Source organism: Galeopterus variegatus, unplaced genomic scaffold, assembly GCF_000696425.1.
Source record: "Galeopterus variegatus unplaced genomic scaffold, G_variegatus-3.0.2 Scaffold232, whole genome shotgun sequence".
NCBI classification, from domain to species: domain Eukaryota; kingdom Metazoa; phylum Chordata; class Mammalia; order Dermoptera; family Cynocephalidae; genus Galeopterus; species Galeopterus variegatus.
This window is the reverse complement of record NW_007726343.1, coordinates 5,994-28,286: the sequence shown is the minus strand read 5'-3', so window position 1 is coordinate 28,286 and position 22,293 is coordinate 5,994.

Below are 22,293 nucleotides of genomic sequence, written 5' to 3'. Positions count from 1 at the left end.
GATTTTTAGCTCCCACAAATAAGTGAGAACATGTCGCGTTTCCCTCAAATCCAATCATGTCTCTGTTTTACTTTTAGATTCCAAAACCTAAATCACAGTTATTAATCAATGAACAAACAATATATATAGTAAGAAATGGCTCTGAATTCAGCCCTGCAATAAGATGCTGGAAATTAGTCTTAAGATGCAACACCTCACTGTTTATAAAGGAGAGGCTACTTAAAGTTGGAATACATATGGGATGTTTATATATGATGGGCAAGTGTACAGAAGTCATTCATTTCTCCTTTCTGCTTTTTTTTGTGTTGTGGCCTGAAAGTCATATCGAGAAACTACCTTTAAGGAGCACAATTTTTTCTGAACCAAAAAAACCAATTGCCTTCCTTTTCTCAACCTCCTAATCCTTTTCACTTTCCAGTTTCCCAGCATGGTGTCAAAAGGAGACTAGATGTATCTCCAAGATATTTCAATACTCTCCAACAAAAGGCAACACCTTATCAAGGAACTTAGAGTCTCCCTGACATATAGAATTTGTATCTTAAACATGTATCTTTACATTTTTTTCAGCACACTAAAAAAACATTTTTAGATAGAAAACCTTATTTAAGTGAGGCTTAATAAACACGCATGCCCTTCCTTCCCTTTGAGTCAATACATGCTCCAGCCAGCCATCCTATCGTCAACACCTGTGAAGACTTATTTGTAAATGTAATGAGTTACATTATAGGGAACATGTGAAATCATACATTGATAATAAGTTTGGGACACATCTGCTTTGTAATTGTACCCAGAGGATATGTACTCATATTCACCTGGCTTTATTTTCTTGATTGTGTGTGTGTGTTTCATATTTTTGTTTTGAGTATAATTGCTACAAGGATCCCTGATGCCTTGTTCTCATTGAAAGTCATATGGTAGTTATATATTCTGTTCAAAAGAGTGAGGGGAAGATGGGGATAGAGGAATGGGAAATAAAATCCTGACCCCTAATTGTTGTTTTGCAACTGGCTTCTTGGCCACCGAAGGTTTGGGTGGTTCTGTCAACTGTGGGTTTTCTGCCTGTCTCTGCCAGCTGCTGCAGTGGTGATTTCATGTCCTGGACTTCTTTGTTGACAGACAGGTACATGCTGCTATTATACACTGTATCTGACGGGTTTTCCTGTAGAAAAGTAAAGCAAGTACATTAGGAGCACACAGAGCTCCTGCACCAAACCAACAGCACTTTGGACAATAATACTTGTCATCGGCTTAAAGTAACAAGTAATTCAGTTCCCATATGTTTACAATCAAATTTCTCATATAATGGACTATTTCTTGGCCCAAGTTCATTTAACTTTGCAAAATGTAGCTATTTCCAACTGGCAGGTCTTGAAAACAGCCCCACAACTAATCAAACAAAAACAGTGAGCTCTACTGAGCAGGGAAGTTAGCAGGAAGGTGGGGGTTATGTCTATAGACCCATATAAATATACACATATATGTTAAAGTTTAACTGCTGTTTCTGATATACGGCGTCAAGTGCCAAATGCTGCTATAATTGGAGGTATGATTTCACTCACTCTGCATGTCTCTTTCTCCTGTTTAACTTTTAAAAGCTGATTCCAGGGGCAGCTGAGGTGTTTCCTCAGCACTAATCCATCCCCGTGTGAAGGGCTAAAGCCACCCGGGAGGCAGGTGCTCAGAGCACACCAGGGCCAGGTGGAACTCACTCTGCTGAGGACCACAGAGCACCAAACAGCAGCTGGCTTTCCCTCACACGTAGGAAAGTGTCTCTGTGCTCCCGAAAAAAAGGGAAGGAAAGAATTGTTTCCCTCTACTTCCTACCCTCCTGTTAGGCCTGTGAGTTGGTTTTCATAGAGATGCTTTTCGGAGAGCAGACCCTGCTCTGTCATTTTGAATAGACATTTGCCATATCCTTAGAAAATATTTTCGAATTTTAAAATGTTCCCGTCTCTTTGTTAAGGCTCCAGCACTTCCCCTCATTCCTACAGATAAGAATAATAAAATATTAGATGCGAATGGGCTTCAAAGATCACCTAAAGAGCCTTCACTAACATCTAGATGTCTTCACTTTGGAAATGAGGAAATTGAGTTTGAAAGAAGGGATGATGGGTCCAAATTCACAGTCAATTCTTGGCAAAATAACAAGAGTGACAAGTACGCCTCCTGACTCCAAGGCTGGAGCAGGTTTCCCTGAGCTCTCTGGGGTGCCCACATAAAAAACTCATGTGATTGCTTCGATTCTCTGGTCCTTTCATTAATCTTAAGGGCAAATCCATCTTTAATTTTGATAGCATATACGTGTTGAACAAGGACACATACACCCAGCAGGTACTTAAGAAATATTTCATGAAATGAAGAAGTGCCAAGTATTCTCAAGCTTCCTCTGAGTGGCATATAAAAACCCAGAAATACAAAAAAATCCAAGGAAAGGAAAGTAGAAAAATTGTTCTTTGTAAAATCACCCTCTTTTCAAGCCTTGACCTTATGAATTTATGGTTGGCCTTCCTAGCTTCTTGCTTACCCTCTGAACTTGGCATCACTGTTACATCCTTTCTCTCCACTTAGCTCTGGAGTGTAAAGTTTCAGCATCCCATTTGCAGAGATGGAAGAATTAAGAATAAATAGTGTTATCTAGACAGCACAGTCACTGTGAGTACTGCAAGTGTGGCAAGGCCATTCCTCTCTTACTCTCTGGAAGAAACGGCCACTTTAGTTTCTAAACATCTATAGGACCATGCAATGTAGCTTTCCGTCTATTTATGAATGCTTGATGCAACAGCAAAGCAGTGCTAATCCTGAGCTTTGGTGTGAAACTGTGCAGAAAGATTGCCTGGTACGTGTGGAATATAAGACAGATTTTTAAAAAAATACAGCATGGCAGTCAGAACCATTCATTTTGTTTAGTCTGTGTGTCATTTGGGGGACGTTCCCATTGGGGAGACACTGTGTAAATGCAGTTTGTAATACAATATGCTCCCTTAAATTGGGAGCAAATGTTTATCCTACAAAATCATAGGGAAAAAACAAAAAACAAAAATTGCTGGGGGCTCATTTGTTTTTAAAGATTTTATTTAAGATATATAAATGAATAAAATACTATGTAAATAATCAGAGTGTAAGTGCAATTATTCTATAAATATGATGCAAGATATTTCCTAGGCAAATATTTCCATAAAAATTAAAGCAGTATTTGAGAATTATGGCAATTTAAAAATCTCCATAATAGTTAGAATGTTTTATTTTCTATAGTTTTAGCTTGAACTCCAGATTTTTTTTTTCCTTTAAAAAAATCCCAGTTATTACCGAGTAAAAGATTCAAGGGCACTTAATGACAAACACTTTAACTTCAATGTCAAAAAGTAGACCAAAATAAAAAATAAATTGGGTTTCAATGAATCATTTCACCAACTAATACAAGCTCTGCTACAGATGCGTCAGGCCCTTGCTTGATAAAGGAAAACTTTGAATCAATGTGACTGACACTCAAGGGTAACAAACCCTTCATTTTTGATATAGTTGAAAGTTTTCTGATTGTCAAAAGAACACGTTTCATGTGTTTCTAAAAATAACATGCCATACCTTAATGTAACATTCAAGAAGCTTATTTCATTTTTATGCGCTGTGTTATTAATTATATTATTAATATTAAAAATGCAATAAGACACTAATCAAGGTTCCATTCCCAACAAGTCATAATTAAATAAATGCCACATTCTTGATTGTGCTAAGGCCAATTAAATCTAATTTCTCTCCTGTTTCCATACATGGGCTGCAGCTGTATGTACTATCCAGGGGTAATTAATTGCCACCAACTGCCTTCCTCTAAAAAGGTGAATGTCTGAAATTGGTAGCACAACATGTGCCCCTGAGACCAAGCATAGCCTAATGCTGTTTAGGATGTTCATGGTTCTTTAATGATCCAGAGTAAATTTTTTCTCTCCACAAACTGCTATCCTTTCATCTGTCTCTTGCACAGGGAGCTATTCAGGGCTCCTAGGTTTCATAAACAAGTTGAGACTGCATAGAAAACCACAGGCAAGATAGGAAGGGTTACCACAACCCCAACCCCACAAGAACTAACCACCGCCTTTCAGTGGGTATCAACTCCAGGAGTGGCAATCTCACCTAAGAAAGTCTATGCCAGGACCTAAAATTCCAAATAGGTTGAAGTTTAAATGAATAATTTTTCAACTTCAACCTACCTCTTGGAGAAGGTATGTGGGGAAGGAAAGATAGTTCGTTTTTATTATTTAAAATTAAACTTCAAAATAAGCCTCAGATCATTGTTAAAATATACTCTAAGTGGAAATGTCAGATACTGTGTGCAGGGATAGAAATTCACCCCTTGACTTGTATGTTCTTAAAACTGAAAGGAACCATAAGGGGTCAAACAGCCAACCCCTTCTCCTAAGGACAGGCTACTTCCTGCCAATTCTGAACAAATGGAGATCAAATCTATTTTTTAACCCTCAGCAACAGAATATACCTCTCTTGCTACCTAATCTGATATTTAATGATCCCATTATAAAAAAAAATAATCACGCACTTACTCTCAACCCATTATGGTTGGACCAGTTTACTGGGTAGAAGGAAACTGTTTGTTCCCCATCTCTAGATAAGAAACCCTTTAGAGGTACAGATTGTTATTCAGCCCTACTGCCCTCTACTGCAGGCTACATATCTCAATCCCTTAACCTTTTCTGTCCAAATTTTCTACACCAGTGTTCATTTATAGCAACTAGGTTGAAAATAACTCAGAAGCTGAGGAGTACTGAACACAAAGATTATTTTACATTTCCTAAACTAGATTATTTTAATAGTTTCAGTATCTTTCTAGATTTTTAAATACTCATTCTGTTTTGCTATCAACTGACCTATTACTCACAATGAAAGCCAGAAAGGTTATTCCTACACCTGCAAAGAGTTAGGCATCCCCCATCTCAAATGTGCAAACTTAGCTTTCTTACCAAGGGTAACTCCCCTCTCTGAATCCCTTTCTGTTTATCTCTAACCATGCCTCACAATTAACAAAAGTCACCCTTAATATGGAAGCTAGCTTCCAGGGTCATCCTCAAGCTGGGAATCAGTTTGTCTCTATTCTATCTTTTTGGATATCTGTGAAAGTATTAGACAACACAGGGGCATGTGTGGCCTCTAAAGAACTCCCCGAGTTTGAAGCTGATCCACTGATAACCCCTCTTCGAATACAGCCTGTATTTAACCTCTTCATCCAGATATTTTCTATTTCATCTGGATTTTCACATTACACGTACCTCTACCCTTGGAGAAACCCTGTGAGGATGTATTCATTACAAAATGCCTGTGTGTATATTTCTCTGTGGGTATATATAGTAAATTAAGATATCCTTCTGAGATGAGTAAAGCTGTGCCCTGAAATCCTATAGCATTTAACCACAGGTTTGATGCAACTTCCTTTGTAAATCACCTTGGGCATGTGCTTTCTGAAATATGTATGTGAATTATTGCCTTATTTTCATACTGTGGGTATTGTTTATTACGGAAGGGCCATTAACCCTGTAAGATGCAGATAATCTTCCACTTGCTTGTCTACAGCAAAAGATCATTTACTGTCATGCTGATTAAATATATTATGACAGCAAAGCTAGTAATGTGCAAGGTATGGGCACAGGAAGAACATGCTTCATGCACTTTCTCTGCCGGCTCTCTGCAGAACAGTTTCTGTATCTAATTTGATACTTTTCAAATAAAGAACATTGCATTACCAGGAGCCATTTTACTCTCATATGCTCACATACATTGGTCTCCAGAGAAAACCCAGGTAAAGGATTTATATAAAAATTGTACTTACAAAGTAACATTCCTGATTAAGTTTATTATTAGTATGTGTACTCCTGCTGCCTGAAACACTGAACTCAAGGTTTCCCCTTTAGTACAAGCAATAAAACAAATCTCAAGCTGACCTTCCTAGAGACAAGCGCTAAAATAATGGTATTCCCCAACTTACTTTTAAACCTAAGCCTACAACGGAAGCTTGAACGTGATACACAAGGGTGCATCCCACATCCACATGTGCATAAAGATACATTATAAATTACATTTTCTACATACTGTCTGTATACATACACATAAGCTGCTATCATTTAGTTATTTACTACATACTACTCGTGCTGTAAAATGTCATTTTCTAAGAATACATCCGAGGCTTAAGTCAGCATTTTTATGATATCATCTGCACTGGGAAAACATTAAAGGCTCAATATTTAATAAACATAATAAACATCCCCATGAAACAAATTGTTCATAAACTACCTGTTTAATTTTTCAGGGTTCCTGAACCACATATTTTCTTATTAGTTGTGAGCCTGCTGGGTTGGAGGATAGATAGGGCCTGTCAGGGATAGAATATAACGTAGCGGTTTTATGAATTATTTCTGCGAGGAAAAGCCTATTACAGCTGACAAGAGGGTGATGATATTAGCCCCTCATCATTCAGACGGCACCACCCTTCCCCCTTTCATCCGTCAGGCCTCTTGTGTGGGGACTGTAAGCCACACCGTCTCTGCACAGCCAACACAAAGACAAATTTTACTCTTTTTCTGAGTCCATGAAACATTTAGTATTTCATTTTGAATCATGGCAGATGACAGAAACAAATGGCCTAATGAATCTCGCTTATTGTCCCTTGCAAATCTGAAGATGAGCTAAAAGTAAAATCTCTGTTTCTTCTCTTTTTTTCCTTTCTTCTCTCCTTTTTTTAATTTTTTTTTTCTTTCTTTCTTGATGCATTTCTTCTCCCTGTATAGATCTCTGCTGCATTCTAAATAGATGTTGAGGTTATGGAATTATTTTCATAAACAAGTCATTTGATTTGGAGATCAATTGCATGGTTTGGGACAGCCTCTTTCACCACCATCTCTCTACAGTCATCTCCAGGATAATATGCATTTTCACCCATCTTGTTGCTTTATAAAATATAAATCCAACAGGAGACGGGATCAGAAGAAAAAGTAACGAGTAAATTCTTAATGTATTGGGGAAAATTCAACTACTCATCAAAGGTCAATAAGAATTATATACTTGTTTGTTTTATTTAAAGAAACGTTAATTAAGCCTGCGCAAATCCTCCGCAGTGCCAATTTGCAAGTGATTTGGCTCAACTTATAACGCTTTTATGGTTACCTTTTTTAGGTGTATTTACTTAAAATATGGTATGGGATTTGTCGGGTGCAGCTGCTCTGGAAAATAATAGAAAAGACTCAGAAATGATTCCATTCACCGACATTCCCTTATTGGCTGTTTAAAAGGCTCCTGGGCAGAACTGAATACAAGTGGTGCTGCCCTGTGGCTTGGCAAATGCCGCCTATCAAAAGACTTTCTTCATGCTCTTTTTATTTTATTATTATTATTTTTAAATTTTAATTTATCAGTATACAATGTAGTTGTTTTTCATGTCCCTTTACCAATTCTTCTTTTCCCCCTCCCTTTATTATTATTTTTAAATTTTAATTTATCAGTATACAATGTAGTTGTTTTTCATGTCCCTTTACCAATTCTTCTTTTCCCCCTCCCTTTATTATTATTTTTAAATTTTAATTTATCAGTATACAATGTAGTTGTTTTTCATGTCCCTTTACCAATTCTTCTTTTCCCCCTCCCTCCTCCTCCCCCGTTTTAAATTTTAATTTATCAGTATACAATGTAGTTGTTTTTCATGTCCCTTTACCAATTCTTTTCCCCCTCCCTCCTCCTCCCCCGTCAACATCATATCTGTTCACTTGTCTTAAGTTCAAGGAACTGTTGTGATCGTTGTGTTTTCTTCCCCACCCCCCACCCCCACATTTGTTTGTATATGTATTGATTGGTTGATTTTTAGCTCCCACAAATAAGTGAGAACATGTGGTATTTCTCTTTATGTGCCTGACTTATTTCACTTGATATGTTTTTTTCTAAGTCCATCCATGTTGCTGCGAATGGTCTTTTTCAATATAAGTCGTGTCCCCAGTGTTTGCTGGCCACATGATGTGCACGAGACTGCACTGCCCTGTGTTCCTAGTGGCCCACAGCTTGCAGGCCATGCCCCTGTATCATGCATGCACATTTTCAACAAAACTCAACGGCATAAGCATCGAGAAATATGCATGTAACTTTGTAAAAATGCGTAAGGAAAAAATGCAGAATTGGAGCTAAAAGGAGGGAGAATGGTAAGAGTTAGTAAGAGAAAAAGAGAGAAATTCTTCCTCTGGTTTTTTGCCTTGCCTTGGCCTTTTTTTCTCCCTTTTCTTCATGACGCTGTAATGGCTTTTTCACAGCCATTAGAGTTGTCAAGTAAATTTTTCTTAGTTCAAGTACATACAATTGATTCTGATAGATGTTAATAGCTCTCAAACTAAGGCAGAGTCTGCAGTCAATATACAAGAAAAGCAATTCTGTGGTTAAAAAAAGAAAGGAAGTTTGACCATTGATGCTGTAATATAGGTCAGAGACCCTCCAGGTCAAATTTCCCTCATTTTTAGTGTAAAAGTTGACCAGTGATGCTTTTAACTCATACAGTATTAATTATTTATGTTTAATTAATTTCACAATGTTTTTTTCCAGAACATAAAATTTGGCAAGCCACTTCTGGACAAGTAAAATTTAAATACCTTGGTCTTTTTTGATTTTACAATTTTTGTTCAAAAGAAAGCACTACATGAAAGTTTGGTTTTACTATTAGTGTTGCGAATTGTTTTAATTGAATTTTTGCTAGTTGTCATGATTATGACATTAGGAAATACTATACCATTGTGCTTCTATCAGTTTTATTATGCTCTTGAGTTTCTGATTTCAGAAACAGTATTTGCTTCTTCCAAAGAGAAAGCATTTTCTAACTAATGTATGTATTCCATAAATATCTGAAAAGTAAGAAGTTTTTACAATACGAGTACACCAGAGATTGAAATCAAAGGGAGAAAGTCAATTGCACAAATAGGACATTTGGAAATGTGTGGGTCTAACAGTTTAGAGATGTCCTCTTCCTCATTACCCAGTGCCCTTTGTGGCCTCTCCTGGTCAGTCTCTGAGAAATTTTTTTAATTGAAAGAATCAATGAATACCTTATACTTCTTTTTGCCTCCTGCATAGTATAAGGCTAAGGGGAAAATAATTGGTTAACTAAGGAAAATGTATACCAGCTTACTTGCAAATATGTACCAAACTAAGCCAGAAAAGAGACCTAAAAAGAAACATATTTGCCCTGTAGACTTGCCTTGTTTCTTAAAAGCCTGAGCATGTAAGGGATCACTGTGAAAGAAATCTCCTGAGAACTAAGTCAATATCTTCTGGCTTCCATCTTCTTACCGTCAAGGCAAATATGCGTTCTTCTAACTTCGATGTATTTTCTAGTTAATTGATGCAGATCTAATGTTATTAAAGTGTATGCCCTTCAACTTCATAGAAACACATATATGTTCAGAAACATGCTTGAATATTTTTATTAAAAATTTATGTAATATGCAAAATTATCAAGCAACTGAGGTTGGATTGAGGAAAATGAGAAGTGAGACACAGTGTCTGTAAACACTTGTTAAAGAAGAGAGGAGCAGCGGCCAGGTAATATTAGCTGGAATCATATGAAACTTCTGTTTTCACAGGTCAGAAACGGTTGAATACCAGCAATTTCATATGGTTCAACCTAATTAGATACAGCATTTGTATTAAGCCTAAGTTGCACATTTCTTTTAGAAAAAGTACATAAAATTGCTCAATGATATTTTGGTGCCTGATGAGGGGTAGTTATTACTTCTAAAGTCAACATAAAATTCCATTAAAAGAAGTCAATACCAATAGAGTTCAAGGAAAACTCAAGGAGTTCACTTGTATTTCTGTCAATTCTTCCCATTCTTTGGAGGAGCAGCCCTCCCTTTTCTGATTTGTCTTCCTCCCCAATCCCCATCCCCCTTACCAAAGAAGATATGCTTCTTTTCTTCCATCTCACATTCTCAGGACCACAGAAATTGTCAAGAAAAGCTTAAAAATAATAAATAGTATTTTGACACTAAACTTTGATGGGGGCCTCACTCTGAATGGGCTTGTGACCCACATAGACACGGAAATTTATGCTCAGAATCCTCTAGAGGGTGAGGGTTTAATGCTTTACAGTCATTGTCTTCAAATTTTTAATAATCTAATCTTTATTAATAATTGTATTTTGGATTTTGTGTTTTGTTAAGTGATGTCTGATGGGATAATAGAGATTGTGCCAGGAGCTTGGAAACTCAGCTCACTTGCAGTCCACCTCCCACCACCTCTGGGGACTAGTTCTTAGCCTGTTCCCCTGTGCTCAGTTCAGTGACTACTTGCTCTTCACCCCTGGTGGGAGCCTGCCACAAATGCAGGAAAGGCAGACTTGAGCATGCACAGTCTATTGTTATGTGTCCTGCATCCCAGGGCAGTGCCCTGGGTGCCTATGAGGGTCTGCACCCCAGTGGCTGAGGAAATACAACATTAAATAGGTCAAGAGAAACCACAGAAGAAAGAAAAAGCCTTTTCCTTTTCTTGCTTTTAAAACAAGGAGTCCCACAACTTCATTTTTCACTGAGCCCTGCAAATGATATAGCCAGCCCTATTTAAACACATATGTAACACACATGTGAGAAAGCAGAACTGCTAGTGAAAGTTCAAGAAGATAGTTTGGAATCTGGCAGGGGTTTGTGTGTGCTTATGAGAAAGGAAGAAGGAAGCAGGAGTGAGCAAGGTATCTATTTGAGGGAAAGCTGTGTAAAGCCCAGAGAACAGAAATTACTTTATCTACCTATAATAAATGGTTTAAAATGCCAATATCAGAAAGAAAAAAAAAAGGTGTTCATACCATATTAAAGCTGAATTTGTCCTCTCTTCTACTAAGATTATGAGTCTGAGTGAAGATTATTTCAGCATAATGTAGGTGAGAATGTGTCCGATGTAGTAGAACAGTCTGTAGGTTTTTAAAAGGTTGGGAAAAATTGAGAAAGGCTGAAAAACTGGAATCTGGAAAAGAAACTTCTGTACAATTTTAAGTCCTTTAAGTGAGGTGAAGGACATTCAAAAGATTGAGCTTTTGCCAATGTTGGAAGAGTCCATTCAATATGCATTTATTACTATAACACTCTTTCATGTTGTTTTCTGCTAAAGACATTCATTTTCCCATAACCATGTGGTGAGAATGATAATTGGGCATTCCAAACATATTTCACATGGCAGCTATTTCTAGGAATGTGGGGAGAAGGAATATGCAAGGAAAGGATACTTGGGGTTCTTGTTAGAAGGGTGTTTCTGACACCAGGGTCCTGCAATTATTTGGTGCTAAGGTAAGATTTAACTCTTCTCTTTGAATGTCAAAAACCTGGATTTAATTTCCAATACTTACTGTCTTTTAATTTTCAATTTATTTTTATGTGCATTTATTTCATCCCTTGAATTGCTAAATTCCTTGAGGATAAAATCTCTTGAGCACAGTAATTTGCTCATAGTAGACACTCAATCAAGTAGTTAATTGATAAATTGAATAGCATTAAAATCAATACCCCCAAACTCTCTTTATTCATTATCTAATTTTTCATCTCTAAACTGTCACCAGTCACTGTGCCATTTTTGTGTATGACTTGTTCTATCAATGTCCTTCTCTTTGCCCATTTTAAATACTTCCAGTTGCCAAGACCCAGACCAAATGCAGCCTCCTCCATGAAGCTTTCCCCAATTCCCCTATGAAAATTCATCTGCCTCTTTGTATTCACCCAGCAGACTGAGCTTCTGTTAGAGCAGCAATCACCACTGGGCCGTATTTTGTCCTGTTGAATGCAATGCTGAAGAAAGCCAGTTGCTCAAACCCTAAACTCAATTAAATTGTCTCACTCTTTCTCTTTCTCTTTCTCTCTCCCTGTCTTACTTAAGTCATAAACTACTTTATTTTCCAATATAGAAACAAGTTTTATTATTTCCAAGAAGTCAAAGCTATAAAATAGGTGAATAAAATTTACAGCACACTAGTATTATTTAGTATTAGGGGGTGTTGTTTATTTATTTATTTATTTTTACTATTTTACCTCTATTAAATCTTGAATAATAAAAAGTGACAGGTAGCATTCACTTTCCGCTTTGGACAAGGGATATTAAAAAATTTACATTCTTGGGACATGCATTAGTATGACTGTAAATTGGTATACTTGGTACAATCTTTTGGGAAACAATAGAGTAAAATGTATCAACAAATTTCAGAATATCCATACTCTTTGAATTGGAAATTCTAGTATATGCTCACTTGTGAACCAGTTAAAATTATTATTCTAAGAGTAATTACTGTTTCTGTAAGAAACTAAAAATGAATCTAAATTCCAAAACAAACAGCAATAGATGACAAAATTGTCCAGAAAACAAACTGTGAAAATCCTATTGGATTATAATCATAGGTGGAATTGTAACAATAGCTTGCTAGAAATGTGGCAAACAACTTTCTCAAGAAAAATGGGGTGAGCATTTGGATAGTCTTCAGAATATCCAAAATTTTCAAACAGTACTTTGTCTACAACTTCACCTTTATCTTGAATGCCTGACACTGCTATTCATACTTCATGATCCAATTCATTAGTTGCTTTTATGTATTACTTTTCATTTTACATTATTATTCTTCACATGCTGATCTTCATGCTTCCTGATCCTCAGGAGCAGGGATGCTATCTCTTTTTACTTTCTCCATTTCTACCAATTGGTACAGTAACTCACATAGAGTCAGCACATGGTGATTGGGCAGCTAAATATTTTTTAAAAGATTTTAAAGTAAAATTAGGGCAATTGTTACCCAATTGTTTTGTTTTGAACTATAAAGAACTGAGATGGGCCAATATAAAGTAGAAAGTGAAGAAACAGCAAGCTAAATAGTACATATTCTAATTAGTGGAAAATTTATAAAGTAAAAAGGAACTAAATGTGTATTTTGTGAAACATACCACATATCCAAAAGGCATAACAAATATTATAAGAGACACTGATGTATCAAGCTTAAGAAATGAAACATTATATGATTGAATGTTTCTGTATAACCTTATGTAGCCTATTCTTTTCTTTCCCTCCACCTCCTGAGTAATCACTATGTTAAACTTGGTAGCATTCATATATATTTCTTTATAAACGTTTGCATCTCTAAATGATAACATTTTCTGGCAAAAGTCAGAAATTAAACTATCCTTCTCCATGTTACTCCTTTCCACTCAGCATTACATTGTTTGAGGGTTATTCATGATAATATATACAGCTCTAGTTCATTCATTTAAACTGCTAGTACTCATAGTGTCCCATTTTTTAATGTACTGTTCTCTCTTTGATAGATATTTGACCCTTTTTTTTCTTATTATAAAAAGTGTTGTTTTCAACATTCTTGTACAGTTATGCACCACATAATGATGTTTCTGTTTACAACAAAATGCATATACAACTGTGGTCCCATTAGGTTATAATGGTTATACCATATAGCCTAGGTATGTGGTAGGCTATACACCTACATTTGTGTAAGTGCACTCTATGATGCTTGCACAATGACAAAATTGCCTAACAATGCATTTCTCAAAACATATCCCCATTGTGAGTGAAGTGACGCATGACTAGATTTTTCTTCATGTACAAGAGTTTCTCTTGGGAATATACCTCAGATTCTTTTCAATATTGTTGAATTTATTATTTTTTCCTGTATAGTTTTTACTTTTCATCTGTCTCACTTAAGATATCACTCTCTACCCTGAGGTGAAAAATGTGATTATCTTCTAAAATTTTTTAAATTTCCCATTAAAATTTAAGTTCTTGACTTGTCTGGGATTGATTTTTGTGTAGGGTATGAGATAAATAATTTTTTAATATAAAAATATTTGTCACATCAATATTTACTAAGTAGATTTTCCTTTATTCACCGATTCCAATAAAGCTATATCGATAAATGCATGAGTTTATATTTGTGTATAGGTTTCTTGGATGTCTACTTTGTTCCATTGATGTATTTTCCATCCCTACACCACTCCTACTACACTGTGTTAATAATTTTCCTTTATAAGTCTTGATATTTAATTGGACAAGTCTTCCTGAATCATGCTGCTTCTTTCAAAGTCTCTTGGTAATTTTTAGCCTTTTATTCTTCCATATATATTTTACAATAAGTTTGTTATTTAGATCTGTAAACAAACTTATTAGGATTTGAAATGTAAGTGCACTGAAATAATGGAATAGTTTTGGAATAACTGACATTTTTGTGACTATTGAGTCTTCTATCAATGAACATATTATATCTTCCCACTTTTGATCTGATAATTCATTAAATGTTGTAGTTTTCTTCCTAACAGCTTTACCGCATATTTTTTTTAGATTATTTAGATAGCTTATATTTTTAATTACTAATTTAAACAACACTTCTTCAAGACTAAATTTTTGTAATTGATTATAGTTTGTATGTAAAATTGTAATTTACTTTTGTATATTAAACTTATATCTAGCAACCTTTGAATAATTTTTCAAAGAGCAAGTTAGTAAAGACACTATGGCAGACTTGGAGCACAAAGAAGCCCTTTCACTGCAGAATAATTGAGGTTTGAGAAGCTACACTATTTGAGACGTCTCTGGCTCACAAAAGATAAAGATAGTCTCCAAGGATCCCTCAATTCAAAACAATAAATATAAAAAAAAAAAAAAAACAGAAAAGAAAACCAACAAAAATGGAAAAGCTTACTCCAATTGAGAAGTCTGATTACAGCATTGTTGGAAAGAATATGGAGCAGTGGGAATTCTCATATATTGTTGCTTGGAAGGGAAGCTGCTAATTTCAATTTTCAAATTATTTTGTAAAATATTTTGTCATGTTCTCTCAAAGGTGATCCATCAAAAACTCTACAACCCAGAAAACCCATTTCTAGGTATATTGCCTGTGACGAAGTCTTATGAATATGTACCAGAAGATATACTTGAGTGCTGATGGCATCATTCACAGTGTAAAAAACTGAAAACATTAAAAATTTTCTATCAAGCTACTACAGTCACACAATGGACTATTTACAGCAGTAAAGGAAAGAAATCGCTACATATAACTATGGGGATAAATCTTGAAAGCAGAATGTTGAGTTAAAAAAGCAAGTTCAAGAATATAACATATAGTATAATATTACTTTTATAGAACTCCCCAAACAGCAAAAGTAAATAATATGTTCTTAAGCATCCAGTATTTATGACAGAAATCCGTATTTTTAAAAAGTGATAAAATAAACACAAATTTAGGATAGTGGTGTCTCTGAGGAAAGAGTCACAGTTATAAGGCAGGGGTAAAACATATAGATATATACAAATAATTGGCAATGCTCTATCTCTTGGGCTGAGTGTTGGGTTTATAAATGTTTTTAATATATCCTCATGCTTTATTAATAACATTTGCATAACATAAATCTATTGTATGTGCAAAAATATATATTAATATAATTAAAAGTAAAGTGAATAAATATAGAAATAAAATAAAATATTTACTTATTCATTTATCAAATTGTTATTAAATACCTACTAGTTCCAGAAACCACTCTATATATCAGGAATTAAACAATGCCTGTACTGTTCCAGTATTGTAACAAGACAGAAAAAAAATCACTGTATTCATGAAGCAATGCATTTTACCAGATTCAACTAACCTAACTTTATGAAATAGAACTTATAAAATTAGTATACTCATAAAGTTACCTTAAAAAGAAACAAAAGAAGACAATGTTTTTTACTTTAAACCATAAGTATTTTAAAATTACTAACAATCTGGACAAAAGCTGAATGACTAAGATCCACTTAATGAATCAAATCTCTCTAAGATACCTATCTTATTTAACTCTTTCTATGAAAAATAGAGCTTCAGAGATGGCCAAAAGGTTTGATTTGAAAGGCAAACTGAGCAAATTATGGTTTTAGCTATTTAACAAATTTATTCTCTATTTAATGCCTCACAAAAGGTGAAAACCAACTGAATTTTTCTCCTCTAAATATCCAATACCCATATTCTTTGAAATAACTGTCTTTCAAATTTAGGTACAGGTATGGGCCAACTGAATCTTGGTTGTCTTTGGTTATGCCTTTAGAAATTCTACGTGAGCCCTCAACCAAATAAGCATTTGTTAATATGCATCATATACTACCCGACAGTGAAGAATCTGGAGGTCATCACATTCAGGGTGTTAATGAATAAGCACTCAGTCAGCTAAGAACTGCAGAGAATTTTCCTACCAATCAGAAAAATTACTAATGTGACTACAAAATGCGTTACTCTTAGTTTGCAATACTAATGAATGTTTCTAGATAGCTGCTGTACACATGGACCAGTATAAATAGGAGTGACCAGAGAGGAAAAGAAACATCACCTACCACAAAAACTTCAAATGATCCTTAAGCTTTGAACATGAAAAAAAAACAAAAGAAAGCAGTATTTACTTCCATCTGAGTGAAGATTTATAACTTAATTTTGAGTTGAATTACAGCATTTACTGGGCTGCACTAAAAAGTTTGGAGTACAATTTTAGTATAGGGTTTTTGACACTAAATTTTCTAAAGTGTGGTTATAAAACAAAAGATTTCTACTAAACCCAGAAGACACCTCAAAAATGGCAAGATAAAGTTTTAAAAGTCAGTGAATATGCCATCTTCAGATAATATTGCTGGTTTAATACAGCCATTAGTTTTTTTGTTTGTTTGTTTTGTATTCTTAACCTGAACTAATAAGTAGAATTACACCATTTGGGGATGAATCAAAACAGATTTTAGAAAATAACTGTTCTGTGATAAACTGGAACCAAGGAATCCTGAACAAGAGAGAATACAATTTTTTTTCAACCATAAAAATTGGTAGAGAAGAAGAATCCACTGAGGGATTTACTGCTAAAGCATGCAAAAATTAAAGAAGTTTGTTGTTTGGGCCCAAAATGTTCAATCTATAAAAACTGAGGCATAGATTAAGGGAAAGTCAGTAATCCATCATGGTAATTAGTTCAGAATTAGATTGTTACAAAGAGTAAAGGAACAAAAATGGAGTTCAAAGCCAGAATCAAATAAAATACTGTAAGGTAAGCTTAGGATCAGTACTTAGCAATCACTCAATAAATAGATTTAGCACAGAAGTAGCAGTTCTATTGTTACTGGTTGATTTAGAACTGATGATCTCTAAGGTTACTGTTGTCCCTTTCAGGTGCTTCTCAAATCATCAAACAATATACAGATTATGATACATAGACCAGTAGGGCCTGACTTGTTATAATGACTTTAGAACTGATTCATTTGGATAGAATAGAGAAATAATACAAGTAAAACCTACATTTGCACATCATTGTCATATGGTTATTTAACGAGGAAAAGAAATGCTTTGGTAATACCCCCGAAAAGCCCCTTTCTAAGGAAATAAATTAAGGGAAAAAGGCATGGTAAAGTTTTCTAAAAGTAATCGACCTTTTATAATAAACTCTCTTCAGATACCTAAGAAATCCCATCTCACTCCCATATGTTAATATATTCTTTGAATATAAAATCCAAATTAAAAACTAATTCTTAATGGAAAGCTTTTGTTAAAAGCAACATTTTGAAATGCTGTCAGTAACTATCATAAATATTTGAGAAGTTAATATTTTAATCTTCAACTATAGCACAGAAAACACTTTTAGTGACAGACAGTGCTTCATTAATGGAGTTCTGTGTGTCTAATTGCTTTAGGCACAGTGAGCTGCATTATTTTGACACATGACATGCAATTAGTACATGGTCACACGGCTAACGGGAGATTTTACACTTTTTTCCCTTCTACATTCAGAGTGAATAATTAGCATATTTTTCTGCTTAGAATAATAATCAGAGCCTTAGATCCAGAAATTGCCTAATGAGGTAAAATTCCAGTTGTTGACATTAATACATATGACACATTTTTTCAGTTGTTAAAGTAAACCTCGTGCTCCCACTTCATTTACCCTTTCCAAAGTGCCCTTATAAGTCAGGAGTTATGTTGTTCTTAGCATAAAATTGTTGAGAAGACAGACCCCAATAGATGTTTCATACCACTATTTTACTGCTCCTCACACAGTAGGCACCAAATAACTACTGCTGACAAATTTGAAAATGGTAACTTTTGGTACCTTCTGTTGTCATTAAAAGATTATAAGCATTCAAAATACAAGTAGAAATAAACTACGAAGGCACTATATGTTATTTTGGAGAGGTCTAAGAATAAAAAAGGGGCGTTCTTAGCATAAAATTGTTGAGAAGACAGACCCCAATAGATGTTTCATACCACTATTTTACGGCTCCTCACACAGTAGGCACCAAATAACTACTGCTGACAAATTTGAAAATGGTAACTTTTGGTACCTTCTGTTGTCATTAAAAGGTTATAAGCATTCAAAATACAAGTAGAAATAAACTACGAAGGCACTATATGTTATTTTGGAGAGGTCTAAGAATAAAAAAGGGGAGGGGATTATTTTACAGTACAAATTAGACCCAAATAGTTGAATTTTTTTTATTAACATGCTCTTTACTTTTATTAAAAATATTTAACAATAATGAAAAAACCATCCAATATTTCCAGAGAGCAGAGGCAGATTTTAGGTGAAGTTAATAAAGCTTAGGTTTTGGGGTCCATCATTTAAATAGCCCCATCTATGGTGAACGTTGTATTTCTAATAATTTTATCATTATAATTTTTTATTCTTTTTCTTAAAAAGTCCTCAACCAAGTATTATATGCTTCAGGCCCCACAAAATCTGGCTCTGTTTCTGGTAAAAATCATTACGCTGCATAAATATAAGCTGTTAGATCCCCCAAACAGAATTTTTTTCTGCTTTGAACATGTCTTTTTGTGTGTGTGTGAAAATCCTAGTGACGTTGAGATGTTCTACCAACAACATCATTAATTATTCAAAGTGCCAGATTTTAAAGTGACTTTAAAGTCCCTACCCCTACAAAATTTAAAGAATTAAACTTGTCCCCTTCATTTATTACTAAATCTGATCCTATAAAATTAGTAAAAATTCACAAATTAAACTTGGTGAGCAAACATGAACTTGTTATGGAATGCGATCTATATTACGTAGGAGATGTGCACTGAAGACAAAGGCTAATAGAAGAGGGAATGTCATTGACAGGGTGGAATAAAGAATTACAAAGGCACTCATCAGACTTTAGTTTCCTCTTTTAAAGTAAATTTGTGTAGGCTGAAATGTTTCAAGATGCATTTAAAATAAAAAGAACTTCGCCATTGACTTCAATTAATTGATATTAGTTCTAAAAGTCTTGGTTAATAAAAGAAATTATAATTTTAAAATGTTAATTCTTAATACATGAGAGACTACGTGGAGTAATACTCTCAAGGTTATTATTATTGTTAAGGGCTGTAGTAAATGATTCACTGCTGTTCCTATTGATCTACATACATAAAAAATCCCGGCAAAAAATCCATCAGACAATGTACATATTGTGACAACCCCTATTTGGTACCAGATTACTTGTGAAACAGGAAAATAAATGCACAGTTCATATCAGTCTGACTTCAAGGCCAATTTAATGAAGTGATAGTTAAGGTGAATTATCAGTTTATAATTTATTTCAGTGTTTGAATTGGTATTTATATAAGATCTTTGCAATATCTATTCTTTTTCCATCAAAGTAAAATTATTGTATCAAAGGAAAAAAATAGTTATAAGAATGGCCCAGTATTGGGAAGTTACTCAAGAAATAATGCAGCTGGTAAGTGTTGACAATAAGTCAAGCAAATTTCAAAAGAAGGAAGCATAAAGTGTACAATTCTCTCTCAAAAGTAAATGATAGGGGCCGGCCCGGTGGCGCACTGCTACAGTGCGCTGCTTGGGAGCGCGGCGGCGTTCCCGCCGAGGGTTCGGATCCTACATACAGACCGGCCGCTCACTGGCTGAGCGAGGCGCGGGGGCAACGCCGTGGGTTGTGATCTCGTTGCCGGTCCCGGTCCGGTACGGGCGCGACACTGAGGGTTGCGATCCATTGCCGGCCACGAAAAAAAAAAGACAAAAAGGAAAAAAAAAATAAAAGTAAATGATAGTAGCAAGGTACACACACTCAACACTAGGAAACCTAGTGGTACAGTCCATAACAACAATGGTCTCACTAACTGAGTATATATTATATACTTTACATAATTTATCTCTGATATCCACTATACTATGCTAGATGAATATTATTCTCATTGTATAGATAAATAAATTGTGGTGATTTTTGAGCTGTTCTAACTTAGCTAAGCTGGAAACACCTTTATCAGAATTCCCTTCCCTGTCTGGTTCCAGGTTAGGCCTGGGCACACCCAGGAAAAGTTGGCATGACATTTGGAAGACCAAAGTGGAGCAGCTGCCACTTGGCTCATGAGGTTGGCACAGAACACCTGGTACCGCTCACTCACACCACCAGCAGGTGGTGTTGACCTGCTGGCTCACCGCCAGCTCCCACTGCATCTACTCCTTTGGCTTCTTGGAGTCCCGGCCTGGTGCACATGTACCTCAGGACGGAGGGTACCGACTTCTAAAGGTCATCGACATCATCAAGGTTGCAAACCTGGAGAGACAGACACAGGTTCTAATTTATTCTCACAGGCTCGGGTTTGTCCGGCTTCCCCTTCCTTCACATCCAGCTCTCTTCTCAACTACCAGCCCTCCCTCCAATGCGGAGGCCTTTTTGACTAGCTCCCACAATTGTCCACCTTATAATAAATATCACACACTATATACTCGTGTTTCCCTGATCAGTTCCTAACTGATGCAGAAACTGAGCTTCTGAGAGAAAGCAGAACTTCCTGATTTCAAATCTTATGGTTAGACTATAAAATATAGCACGTTTATAAACTGAATAAGAAAAACAAAACAAAAATGAAATGGGATTTGTTTAGTGATTACACATCCCCCCCCCCAGTCCCCACAAAATATTACACGGGAATAAAAGCATTTATCCTAAGACAAAAATATCTATTAAAGCCTGTAGTGAAATACTAGAAATAGTCTTACAAAAACTGGGATCAAAGTGAAAAAGTCTTTAATTACTACTTTTGATTATTATTGTGCCAACAGGACTAGCCAGCACAAGCAGAAATGAAGGTGATAAATCTTGATAATAAAGAGAAAAAATAACTATTTGTATAATCTTATTGTATAAAAAGGAAGTCCATAGGAATCAACTAAAAAAATATATCGAATTCATTATTTTAGTTAAGTGGTAGCAAAATTTATTACCCACTAAGTGACAGAGGAGACTCTAAACTAGGTTTGCCTGACTCTAAAGTGCTTTGATAACTCTGTAATAATATTAATGACATGTGTGTATGTGACGTATAAAAAACATTATACACATTCCACATATTCTTAAAATATAGGGGAGGATTTGATGTTGTGGAGAGTCAACATACTCTGTAATGGGAACAGTAAAGATCAAATGCTCCCCATATTAACATGGATGTTTACTAAATTATCAATAAAAATAAAAATGTGTTTTATGCAACTTAAAAGCTGACCAAATTCTTATCCAGGAAAACAAAGAGGCAAGAGTATCAAAGACAATTATGACAAACAGCAATGCCACATGATTAGCCCCACCTTTCATTAAAATATTTAAGCTACAATAATTAAAACAATGTGGCATGAATTAATATATTTAATATTTTATATATGTATATGCAGGTCAATGAAATAAAAATAATCCAGATTTAAGCCCTATTACAAGTAAGAAATTAATAAAAGGAAAAAGAGCAGTGGATAGATTATGTTTGTCTGTTTTTAGTAAATATTAATGCAACTGACTAGTAACTTTTAAGAAAAGAATCAATTTGGACTTTTACTTCAAATGTGAAAATATATTAAATCACTTTATATATATAGCTATGAACATATGTGGATAATCAAACTATTCAAAAGTCAAAATAGGAGGGAATATTTATAAAACTGTAAAAGAGAAGACTTTTTAAGCTTCAAAACAAGAGAAGAAATAGAAAAGGAAAAAAGTGACAGCTTTTACACTATAAAATGTACTGTTTATATTTTCTTTGGTAGAAAAAAGGGGTAAGAGTAAACACATATTATAGACAAGTGCAAAGATTTACAGCAAATATGGTAAATGTGTTGCTTTTATTACATAAGTTATCCAAATAATTTTATAAGACAATTATTAAGAGCTCATAATTAAATGGACAAATAAGAGAAAAATGGCGGCGGGTCTGGAGCGCCCGCGTCAGGAGCCAGCGCAATCCTGAGAGCTGTGTGCTGTGATACCAGAGTATTGACTGCATTTCCAAGAGCA